Source organism: Neophocaena asiaeorientalis, unplaced genomic scaffold (assembly GCF_003031525.2).
Source record: "Neophocaena asiaeorientalis asiaeorientalis breed wild unplaced genomic scaffold, Neophocaena_asiaeorientalis_V1.1 scaffold1090, whole genome shotgun sequence".
Classification (NCBI taxonomy): Eukaryota; Metazoa; Chordata; class Mammalia; order Artiodactyla; family Phocoenidae; genus Neophocaena; species Neophocaena asiaeorientalis.
The window spans coordinates 425,871-437,384 of NW_020175322.1; the positions used below are offsets into that span (position 1 = coordinate 425,871).

General features: G+C 44.0%; 1 pseudogene; it reads left to right on the top strand.

Moving 5' to 3' along the window:
- The first annotated feature begins 1,627 nt into the window (after positions 1-1,627).
- On the top strand, positions 1,628-2,212 carry LOC112413658 (chromobox protein homolog 1 pseudogene; annotated as a pseudogene).
- The last annotated feature ends 9,302 nt before the right edge of the window (positions 2,213-11,514 follow it).

Below are 11,514 nucleotides of genomic sequence, written 5' to 3' on the forward strand. Positions count from 1 at the left end.
ATCACAATATAATAAAAACCATTTACGACAAACCCACAGCTAATATCATACTCAATGATGAAAAATCAAAAGCTTTTCCTCTAAAATGAGGAACAAGGCAAGGATGCCCACTTTCACCATCGTTATTTAACATAGTATTAGAAATCCTCGCCACAGCAATCAGGCAAGAAAAAGAAATAAAAGACATCCCAATTGGAAGGGAAGAAGTAAAACTGTCACTATTTGCAGATGACATGATACTATGTACAGAAAAACCTAAAGTCTCCACCAAAAAAACTATTAGAACTAATAAATAAATTCAGTAAAGTTGAAGGATACAAGATTAGTATACAGATCTGTTGTTTTTTGATACACTAATAATATCAGAAAGAGAAAGAAAGAAAATTCCATTTACAATTGCATCAAAAAGAATAAAATACCTAGGAATAAACTTAACCAAGGAGGTGAAAGACCTGTACTCTGAAAACTATAAGACATTGATGAAGGAAATTGAATATGATACAAATAAATGGAAAGATATCCCTGTTCATGGATTGGAAAAATTAATATTGTTAAAATGTCCATACTACCCAAAGCAACCTACAGATTTACTGCAATTCCTATCATAATACTCATGACATTTTTCACAGAACTATAACAACTAATCCTAAAACTTGTATGGAACCACAAAGGACCCCTACTGAATAGGAGAAAATATTTGCAAGTGATATGTCGGATAAGGAGTTAATATCCAAAATATGTAAGAGCTCATACAAGTCAATATCAAAAACACAAACCACCCAATTACAGAATGAGCAGAGGATCTGAGTAGATATTTTTCCAAAGAAAATATACAGATGGCTAATAAGTATGTGAAGATGTGCTTAATACCACTAAGCATCAGGAAAATGCAAATCAAAACCAAATGCAAACCTAAATAAATAAATCTATTTTAAAAATTTAAATGGAGTATAATCTTTAGAACTATTGAATCACTATGTGGTACACCTGAAATTAATATAACATTATAAATCAACTCTACCTCAATTTTTAAATTTTTATTTATTTTATTTATCTTTGGCTGCATTGGGTCTTTGTTGCTACACACCAGCTTTCTCTAGTTGCGGTGAGCAGGGGCTACTCTTCATTGTGGTGCTCGGGCTTCTCATTGAGGTGGCTTCTCTTGTTGTGGAGCATGGGCTCTAGGCACGCAGGCTTTAGAAATTGTGACACGCGGGCTCAGTAGTTGTGGCTCGCCGGCTCTAGAGCACAGGCTCAGTAATTGTGCCGCACAGGCTTAGCTGTTCCGCGGCATGTGGGATCTTCCCAAACCAGAACTCGAACCCCTGTCTCCTGCATTGGCAGGCAGATTCTTAACCACTGCGCCACCAAGGAAGTCCTCTACCTCAATTTTAAAAAATAATTCCAGATGCTGGTGGCAGCAGCGCAGAGTGCCAGGCTCTTTTGTTTGGCTGAGGGAAGGGCGGCTGGCCGGCGCCTGCAGAACGCCGCTTCAGTGAGGGGCTTGACCGCGGTCAACCGGATTGTTGCTTTTCTGGTCCCCACTCGCCTGGCCGGCCGGACAAGACGCACAAGTAGCGCGGCACTGATTCCTCTCGGGTTCACGGGCACTGCTCTGAGCAGCGTCACCCTTTATACCAGAAAGCTGGCGGGCACCATGGGGAAAAGACAAAACAAGAAGAAAGTGGAGGAGGTGCTAGAAGAAGAGGAAGAAGATGTGGCGGAAAAAGTTCTCCACCGTCGAGTGGTAAAGGGCAAAGTGGAGTAACCCCTAAAGTGGAAGGGGTTCTCAGATGAGGACAACACATGGGAGCCAGAAGAAAACCTGGATTGCCCCGACCTCATTGCGGAGTTCCTGCAGTCACAGAAAACAGCACATGAGACAGATAAATCAGAGGGAGGCAAGCGCAAAGCTGATTTTGATTCAGAAGATAAGGGGGAGGAGAGCAAACCAAGAAGAAGAAAGAAGAGTCAGAAAAGCCACAAGGCTTTGCTCGGGGTTTGGAACCCGAGTGGATTATTGGAGCTGCAGACTCCAGTGGAGAACTCATGTTCCTGATGAAGTGGGAAAACTCTGATGAGGCTGACCTGGTTCCTGCCAAGGAAGCCAATGTCAACATGCCCACAGGTTGTCATATCCTTTTATGAGGAAAGGCTGACGTGGCATTCCTACCCCTCGGAGGATGACGACAAAAAAGATGACAAGAATTAACTCTCCTGAGTACCAGCCGCTGTCACATCTGACTGTGGGTTTCAAGTGGGGAAAGAAAGAGTTCTACTTGTCTTGACACCATAGAGGTGGCTTGAGAAGATGTCCTTTGAAGAGCCAGTATAGTTTCCATGCCCTACAGCAGCCCAAGTGCTTTAAAGCCATTCCATGCTGTATAGTTTGCACACCCATTCCAGTGGAGGGGAAGGAGGGTCAGTGTTTCAAGGCAACCCACTCTGAACTTTGCTGAGAAAAGCAAAGGGCTTTCTATGAAGGACAAAACTTGTAGAATGGGATGTGGGAGAGAAAAAGATACTATAGATCTTCAAAGATCTATAGATCTATAGATCTCCACAACCCACAGCCTTCTTCCCAATAGTGTTAACTCTGCATTTTTACAGCGTAGCATGTATGTAGTTTTTGGCTATTACTGGTGTATTATTTGGGGTGGGAAGGATGGGGTGGGAAAGAAGGGAGATGGGTTAGGATCATTTTTGTTAAAATTTGGGGCCTGATGGGGGAAGTGGTGAAACAAAGGAAAGAACAACTAATGATGATTTGGTTCTGTGTCCAGAATATTTCATCCTTTCAAAAAATGTCATTGGCATCCTAAATGAGGACTGTGAGAGACTGTTTAAAAGCTGTGAATGCCTGAAACTTAGAAGCCAAGGTGTTCCCTGCCTGAGCTTAATGCTGTTCCCAACAAAGGACTAAGCCAGTTAAGAAGTTACCAAAGCTGTCGTCTGTGGGATGGAAACTGGTTGAGGAGGAAAAGTCTTATTGGAGTGTATACGCAGGCAGGTCATTGTGTCTTAGAGGTGATAATTCTTGAAACTGACAAGAAGACCCTTTCTTTTCCAATTATGAAGTTATAAATGTCAGCTTCTCCACCCAAGCCACTGGCTGAAGTATTTGGGGAAGGGCAGAGGGTGGTATAGGAGGTGGGAGAGTAGGGAAAGGCAAGGGCTGGTACTCTTAGGGTGGAAAACTCTTGGAGCCTCTGTTTTTTGAACTTTGAAACCATTGGTGGCAGGGTTCAGTCACTGACAGCACAAGTTCACTGAATCACTTCAAGAGCTGAATAATTTCAGAAGCCCTGGTCTCAGGAGAAGATTAAATTTTCATACTGGGGCAGTGGCTCACTTTAAAACTAAACAAGTTTTTTTAATCCTAAGAATTAACTAAAACCCAAAACTCTGTCTTGAATCATGAGATCCATCATTCTAACATCATCTAGACCTGCATCTAGAATTCCATTGTAAAACATTTTTAGGCATGTGTTAGGTTTCTGTGAAAATTTTGTTTAAATGTTAAGCTTCATACCAACACTGTAAGTTTTTGTCTTAATAAAACTATAGATTTATAATCAAAAAAAAAATTCCAAGTGACTGTCTTTGGGAATTAGAACTGTGCAGAAAGCTGAGATGGAGTCCTGTTGCTTTTTATTATAAGCTCTTACATGTGTTACTTGATTTTTAAATTATGATTATATATTATTTTTACTTTAAACATTTTAAAACAAAGAATTTAATATGTGCCCTCACTTTATGTGATAGTTGTATTCCCTGAAAATCCATGGTTAAATCTGTTTGTTCAAACTGAATCAAGATATTCGGGAGACCTACAAAAAAAAGAAACCTTAAGACGGTGGTTCTCAAACTTAAGTGGGCATCAGTCATCTGTGGGGCTGCTTAAAACCTGGATTGCTCAGCCCTACCCCAGTGTTTCTAAGTCAGCAGATCCGGGGTGGAGCCTGAGAATCTGCATTTCCAGCAAGCTTTCAGTTGATGCTGCTGCTGATAATCCAGGGACCACACTTTGAGAACCATGATTTTAAGGAAATAGCTCCTAATTTATATTTTCTATTAAATTGAATCACCATACATGGAGTTTGCTTCACATGAGGTTTACATACATAACAATATCACATCTTTTCATTCAAACTGGGCATTGTGAACTGGTAAGCTTAGTGAGAACACACTGCTAGCTCCAATAGGTTGGTGATTTTTTGAAAATCACCTCCTCAGGCATAGCATGAGGAGTAAAGAGAAGCTGAGTAACAAATCCTCTTGCTCACAAAGACCACCTCCAACCACAAAAGGAAAAGGCCATGTGACCTAGGCTGGCCAATAAAACACTCCCTAGTCCCCAGTCAGAGATTGATTCAGAGATGACCCCATGGCCAAAGCTGGACCAATCAGAATTCTTCCCAGGACATTTCCACTTGAACCATGCAAAAACACTGCCTTGTTCTGGCTCTTGCTCTGGTTCTGGCATTGTGAAACTTATAAGCTTGGGGGGCTACTATCTCGCCTGCCCTGTGGAAGGATGCATCCAAAGAAAGTAGAGAAACAGTTCTGATAGCACTGTAACTCCCTGAGTCAGTTAATTCTGACTGGCCTTCTCAGTTGTATTGAGCTGATAAATTCACTTTACTTTTTCCTCACGTTTGAGTTGGGTTTCTGACACTTGGAGTCAATGGTTCCTGAATAACGCAAATGAAGTAAGAGTTTTCCAACATGTTTTAAAAATGTGTTTTTTCATATTTGAAGTTCTATGGATTTTTCAGATTGGGAACCAAGCAAAAATGAATACAAAATGACAATACAGATGTAAATAGAGATGAAAACTCTCCAGGGCTACAGAAGTATGGAGCTATAATGTAGCTCATATTCAGGTAGACACGTAACTTCCAGTTCTGCACTAGCTGAGACCATTCCCTCCTCACCTCCTCTGTGCTGGGTCCCGCATCCTCACAATTTGAGAGGAGCTCCCTTCCAGGAGTATGCAGAAGTAGAAGAACCCAGACTGCCCAGATTCATCTTCAAAGGAAGCCATCCATTTAAAACAACTCAAACAGAGTGTTGAGCGTATGGAAAGTGTTTAGATTAATTACTGCTCTGATTGGCAGCTACATGGCCCATCATAAAAATTCCCAATCATGACCTAAACTTTGAAACAGAAGCTCTAGCTCCACAATTTCATATAATATATATTAATTGGCTGTCAAATATTTGTTTTCATAACCTCATTTAATCCTGACTAAAATTCAGTGAGGTGCATAATTTTGATCTCCACGTTATAGATGAGGAAATGGAGATTCAGAAAATTAAGTAATTTTTCCTGAGTCACAGAGCCAGGCATGGTGGAGCCAAGAGTCATATTGGATTCTCTGATTCTGGGACCCAAGGAAGGAAGGAAGACAGGGAGGGAGAGAGGGAGGGACGGAGGAAGAAGAGCAAAGAAACAAGAGATAGAGGAGGTCTGGAAGAAGCCTTCCACTTCTGGATTCCAGACCCTGCCTTAGGTGCCAACCATAAGCCCTCCCAATGGCCTTATACTAAACCCCATTTTCTCTTCACCTAGCTTCAGCTGATTTGAGTTACTTGCATCCAAAGAGTATTAACCAGTACAGCTACCCACCTCAATATGTTGCCAAAGGAATTGTGTTAGAACACAGCAGTCCCAGCATGTAGCAAATGAAGGAACTTGTAACAGCAGTTTTACCCATACCAGCCCCTCCACTGCCCAACTAGCTCACTATTATCCTCCCATCCATCTTTAGATCATAGATTGTCTTGGGGATGAGCATGGCTTTACAGTGAGGGATCAGACCAAATTCTCTTCTGTCCCAAGTCACTTAAGGGCCCCATTCCACTTTACTGCCCCTGCCACCAGTGTGAAATCACATCTGGGAACCCTGCGAATCCAAACCCTACTGACAAAAATCAATGTCTTAAGCCTGTAAGTCTAAGGACCAGAGTGCCACACCAGTGAACACTCAGGGCCCCTGCACAAGTAGCCTTCATGTCCACTGCAGCAAGGAGGTGGTGATACAGCCAGTCTTATGGGCAGACAGTGTGTTTTGACCATCAAAACCCTGGTAATTGAATCACCTGCCATTTAAACACTCCCCCCACCCCCCCACCCCACCCTCCCTTCCACAAGGGCACATCAGTTCAGTCCAACAAATTCACTTTGTTCCAGATATTTGCACTAGACACTGCAAACAAAGAGAACAAAATAGTTTATTAGGGAAGAACGGCAAAATATGGTAAAAAAAATCCTTCAGGTTAGACATTCATATCTCTGGGAAAAAAAACAGAAAAAAAGTTGTGCCACATTCATCAAAAGTCAGCCTTTTGAGAGCTTTTCCTCCCACCCCATCTTTTAAGCCATTTGACCTTATTATACTATCTAAGAACACAGGACTAGCCCAATGTGGTATCCAGTGAACTCCTCTGATAGCCCAAAGTATTTGAGAAAAGGACCTCCCCAAGGGCTCCTCTGAGTTTATTTTGTGAACTGAATTGACAAGAATGACATGGGGTCATACTGGGCTTTAAAAAAACTAAGCTAGGGCTTCCCTGGTGGCGCAGTGGTTGAGAGCCCGCCTGCCAATGCAGGGGACGTGGGTTCGTGCCCTGGTCCGGGAAGATCCCACATGCCACGGAGTGGCTGGGCCCGTGAGCCATGGCCGCTGAGCCTGCGCGTCCGGAGCCTGTGCTCCACAACGGCAGAGGCCGCAACAGTGAGAGGCCCATGTACTGAAAAAGAAAAAAATAAATAAATAAATAAATAAAAACTAAGCTAGAAGCCAGAGAAAGGCCACCTTCACAACCAATAGTTTATCCATTGCCTCTGGGCTTAGCAGACCCCTAACAGGCATGTCCCAGGAGAGGAAAGAAAAACAAGCAAACAAAATATCCCTAAGCAAACTTTCAGTAACAAAATGAGGTACCATATCCAAAACCTAACAACAGAAATGTCCAATAAAAGGAGGCTAGCCATTATTCAGTTTCAATTCTGAGATGTTACATTAACAGATATAATCTATTTTCCCATAGTTTTCTGGGGAAGAGGCAAGTCTCAGGGGTTTTGCGTACTTCATAAATACTTCCGTCAGTCTTGTAACTTTGGCAAAGACAATAGAAACTTATTTACCTGGAAGAAAGAGTCTCAGTTCCATCAGATGAGGACAAAAAAGAACTCACCAGGGTGTCAGAGAGAATGAGTCTCTTGTCATTTCTGTTCATTTGGTGTGAGTTCCAAACCAATGAACTCAAGGCACCAAGATGACACACTATACTTTTAAGGAAAGGCAAATATTCAATGCTCATTTGGAGGATTTACTCAGCTTTCATGCTCTTCTCCTTCTCAGTGTGTGTAAAGCTCACTCTTAAATACTCTGTGCTCATACTGTAAAGCACATTTTCCCTCATCTGCATAGCTTTGTCTACTATCTCTGAATCTCCAAGCTGCAAACTTACCTTCAAGCTCTAAGCGTTGGAAACCACAATCCAAATCTCAGGGAGGCCAGAGCCACTCGTTCTGTTGCTCTTGGGTGGTGAGAAGGACACTCTGTGATTTCCAGGCTGAACAGTATTTGGGGCATTGGAGATTGACTTGTGGGCTCAGTGGCGGCCAGCCATGTGACCAGAATGGGGGAAGGGATACTCCTGCAGGGTGAGGGACTGATGCCTGGTTGGCTGACAGACAAGGGTAGTGCAGGGTCTGAACAGAGCTGCCCGGGATCATAGGCAGACATCTTTAAGTTTCTTCTTAGATTTTAACTTGGTGATTTTACATGGCAGTGTTGTTTCAGCCTGGATTTTGAAATGCTGGTTTATCTCCCGCATGGTTTCTATCCCAGATCCTTTTGAATTCTGTCTTAGAGGGCTCTTAGAGGTAGAGGTCTAAGGGACCTTAGAGATGATCCAGTCCTGCCCCAGGGCCACCCATTTTATAGTCAGTTAGCAGCACTTCTAGGAGCCTGCAGAGGCCTGGGTCTGAATGCATACTGGAGTGACCAGGACTGGCTGGCACCAATATTACAGCTCACTTGAATATCTTCAACTGTTAGGTCATTAGAGCTTTGAGGACTGCTGAGATGCCAGTTAAATGGATCTTGTCACACTTCAGGTAGCTAAACTTGCAGCTATCAGATTAGGGCATGGCTTAGAAATTACAGCAATTTGTACTTGTGGTCAATGAGTTTTTGTATAGACATGTGTACTTATGTTTATGTATCTCTATCACAATCTTCATGAAATACTCCAAGATGATCTTTTTGAGATCAGGGGATGTCATGAGCTGGGGAGATCTTTGATCTCAAAGATCTTGAAGACTTCTGGAGACCAGAGCTGTATGGGTAACCTTCTAGTTCACATCTGCCACTCCACCCAAATGGTTTATGCTGGCTGCCTGCTAAGAAAATGGGGGAGGTGGTAATAAGAACGGAGAAATGGTAGAAGTGGAAGTGGTAGGTGGAATGGTAGAAGTGGCAATATGGTAGCTGGACATAAATGGAGGCGGTGGACGTATAGATGGAGGTGGTGGATGTATAGATGGAGGTGGAAAAGATGTAGATGGAGGTGGTGGAGGCAGCGATGGTGATGGAGGAATGGGTGAGAAGACCTCCTAAATGACGGAGTAGGAGATTATTTTTACTATTATGCTGATGACCCTGGATGAATCTGACTTTCTGCGATTAGAAGTGTGACATGGCGAAGCCTTGGCATTAGGAATCTGGAGAACATTATTCCGTCCCCAAAGCTGTGTGACCTTGAGAAAATACTTCACTTCTTTGGTCTTCAGCATCCTTGCAGCAGAATTGGCACTTAATAAATGGTGGCTTGCTTAGGGGAACTCATCTTTCTCCCTCCAAGCACTTTACTCTTCCCTACAAAGTAGGAGCTTCTGTCCTTTCTGAAGCTTTGAGAAAAGTACTCTCCACTCACCTCTCTTACTTACTCCTGCTTAGTGGATGAGGAGTGGCTCATGTACGTGATGAATTTGGGAGAATAAAATGGGCATGTGCCATGACTCAGATCCTTCTGAGGACTACCTGCACCAGAGAAGGCCCAAGCTGCCCTCCTCTCCTCCTCTCTTCTCAGTAAACTTCCCAGGGCCTGTCACGCAGGTATGGAGTCTTTCAGTGCCGGAAAGATAAGTTTGGTTCTTGGGGAAAGAGTTAGGAAGCCTGATTGTGGTTGTACTTTCTAAACCAAATTCTCCAGTCAGCTTTATCTGTTATGAAGTTATTTTAATCTCTAGTGGTTTGACCCCTGTATCTTATTTCTCATTTGATTCCAAGCATAGAGAGAAAGACTGGGAACAAGGATCACTCTCAAATTCCAATGTTGGTGAATTAATGAGAGAGTCAGCATGGAGTTGATTGGACTAAACGGCCTCTAAGTTTCCTTCAAGCTCTAACATGCTGTGATTCTATGAGTCTATTTCCCTGGGAAAAAAACAAACTCTTAGCAAACAACTTCTTAATCTCTGACTCTCCTCCTTCCTGCTTCTCAATACAAAGAAGACCTCAAATCTTCAAACATCTTCTCCTCTCCTCCCCTCTCCACCAGCCCCTCGTGGCTTCATTTACTCCCTGTTCTGGTCTGGACCCCGTGATGAATCCCTTCACTCCTCCCTCAGTGATACCCATAACCTCTGGCTCCTGCCCTGCCAATCTCTTGTTCTAGATCAGCCCACCCATCAACGTTCTCCTCCAGCACTGACCTCCCTTTCGTCTCTGAAGAAAGCTTGTCTTCAGGGGAGGGAACAAAGCCAATACACAGAGTGGCAGAGGGGTGTGGGGGGGGGTGTGAGAGGGAGAGACAGACAGACAGGATGGGGAGGGAGAGGGAGACCTAACCCCATCATGCCTGTGGCCAACACTATCCCTGCCCTTCCCCATGATTGAGTTTTGTGAGCCAAAAACTGTTAAGAGAAGATCTGGCCATCCCCTTTCTCTCCTCCCCCTTCCCGCTGGCCTCTCTCCATGTTACTTCCAAGGAGACTGGTTCACCCAGCTGGCTTTAAGCTCTGGGATAAATTGGAGGCTTTCAGTCCTTCTTTATCACCAGAGTGGTAACAGCGGAGATCCACACTTAGGGGAAAGGGAAAAGTTGGACCCAGTGGTTCTCAGTCAGAGGTGTCCCCCACCCAGGGGACATTTGGCAATATCTGGAGACATTTTTGGTTGTCACACTGAGAGGAGAGTATTTCTGGCCTCTAGTAGGTAGAGGCCAGGGATGCTGCTAACATCCTACATAAGACACCCCCCACAACAAAGAATTAGCCGGCCCCAACTGGCGATGTTGCTGAGGTCGAGAAGTCCTGGATCAGACAGCTCAGCCCCCTCTGGTCTAGGCTCTAGATTGTCTCTAACCCAGGCCAAAAGAGCATTCCACATGGGCCCATCTTGGTCTGGGCTCTACAAGGAAGAAGGAGGGGCAGAGATTCTTAGTAATTCGCAGTTTCTGACCTCTGTGCTTCCATTTCCTTTAGAGACCTGGTGGAGAGAGGTGGCTACTCACAGGGACAGATCCCCTTCCATCTCCTGGCCAGATACCATCTGAACTCCACCTGAGTTTAACATATGGCGGGGTTTAAGCAGGTTTGACACAGGGTCCTGGCATGGAGGGCATAGCATGAAGAGAGAACAAGCCTCCTACCCTGGAGAGGTCTGCAAGGTTCAGGTCCTTGTGTTGGTGAGAAGAAGGACACATTTCAAGGCCCCAGCAGGCCTATCTAGAACTTTTATCCATAAGAAATTCTCCATGAGCTGGGCAAGACTCACTCCAGTATGTATATTATTCGGCTCTCAGATTGTTTGTGCCAAGCTTTGGCAGGTGGTACAAGACTGGCTGCCCCAGATTCTTGATAACTTTAGCTGCTTTTGAACTGTATCCAGGGTCAAGGAGGGAACATACTGTGATGGTGTCAAGTCTGCACAGGAGGGCAAAAAAAAAGATGGTATCTTAAAGGGAAGCTGAGATACCCAAAATGCCAGGCTCAGGTTAGGCAGTGGCTGGGTCCTGGCCTTGCACATCTCCATCTACCCCCTGATCACTGCTGTGTCTGTGGCCAGCAACATCAGAGACCTTAGCTCACTCTCCACCAGCCACACTGCATGTCCTGCTGTTCCTCTAACACCCCAAGCTCATTCCTACTCGGAACCTTTGCACTTACTGTTTCCCTAACCTTCAGCATGACTTGCTCTCTTGTGTATTCAGCTCTCTGACCAAATGCCATCTATCCAAGAGGGCTCTCCCTGACCAGCCCATCTAAGATGTCCCTCTCTAGTCCTTAATTCTGCCTTCCTTGTCTATATGACGTTCCTACCCCAAATCATATTTTGTGTTTGTTTGTTTATTCATTTATTGTCTGTTCCTTTAATATGGCAGGGATTTTATCTTGTTCACAGATTTATCCCTGATGTCTAGAATAGAGGCTCATAAATGGTTGGGTTCAAATCCTGGTTCCACTAACTGTGGGATCTTGGGCAACTTACCTATCGT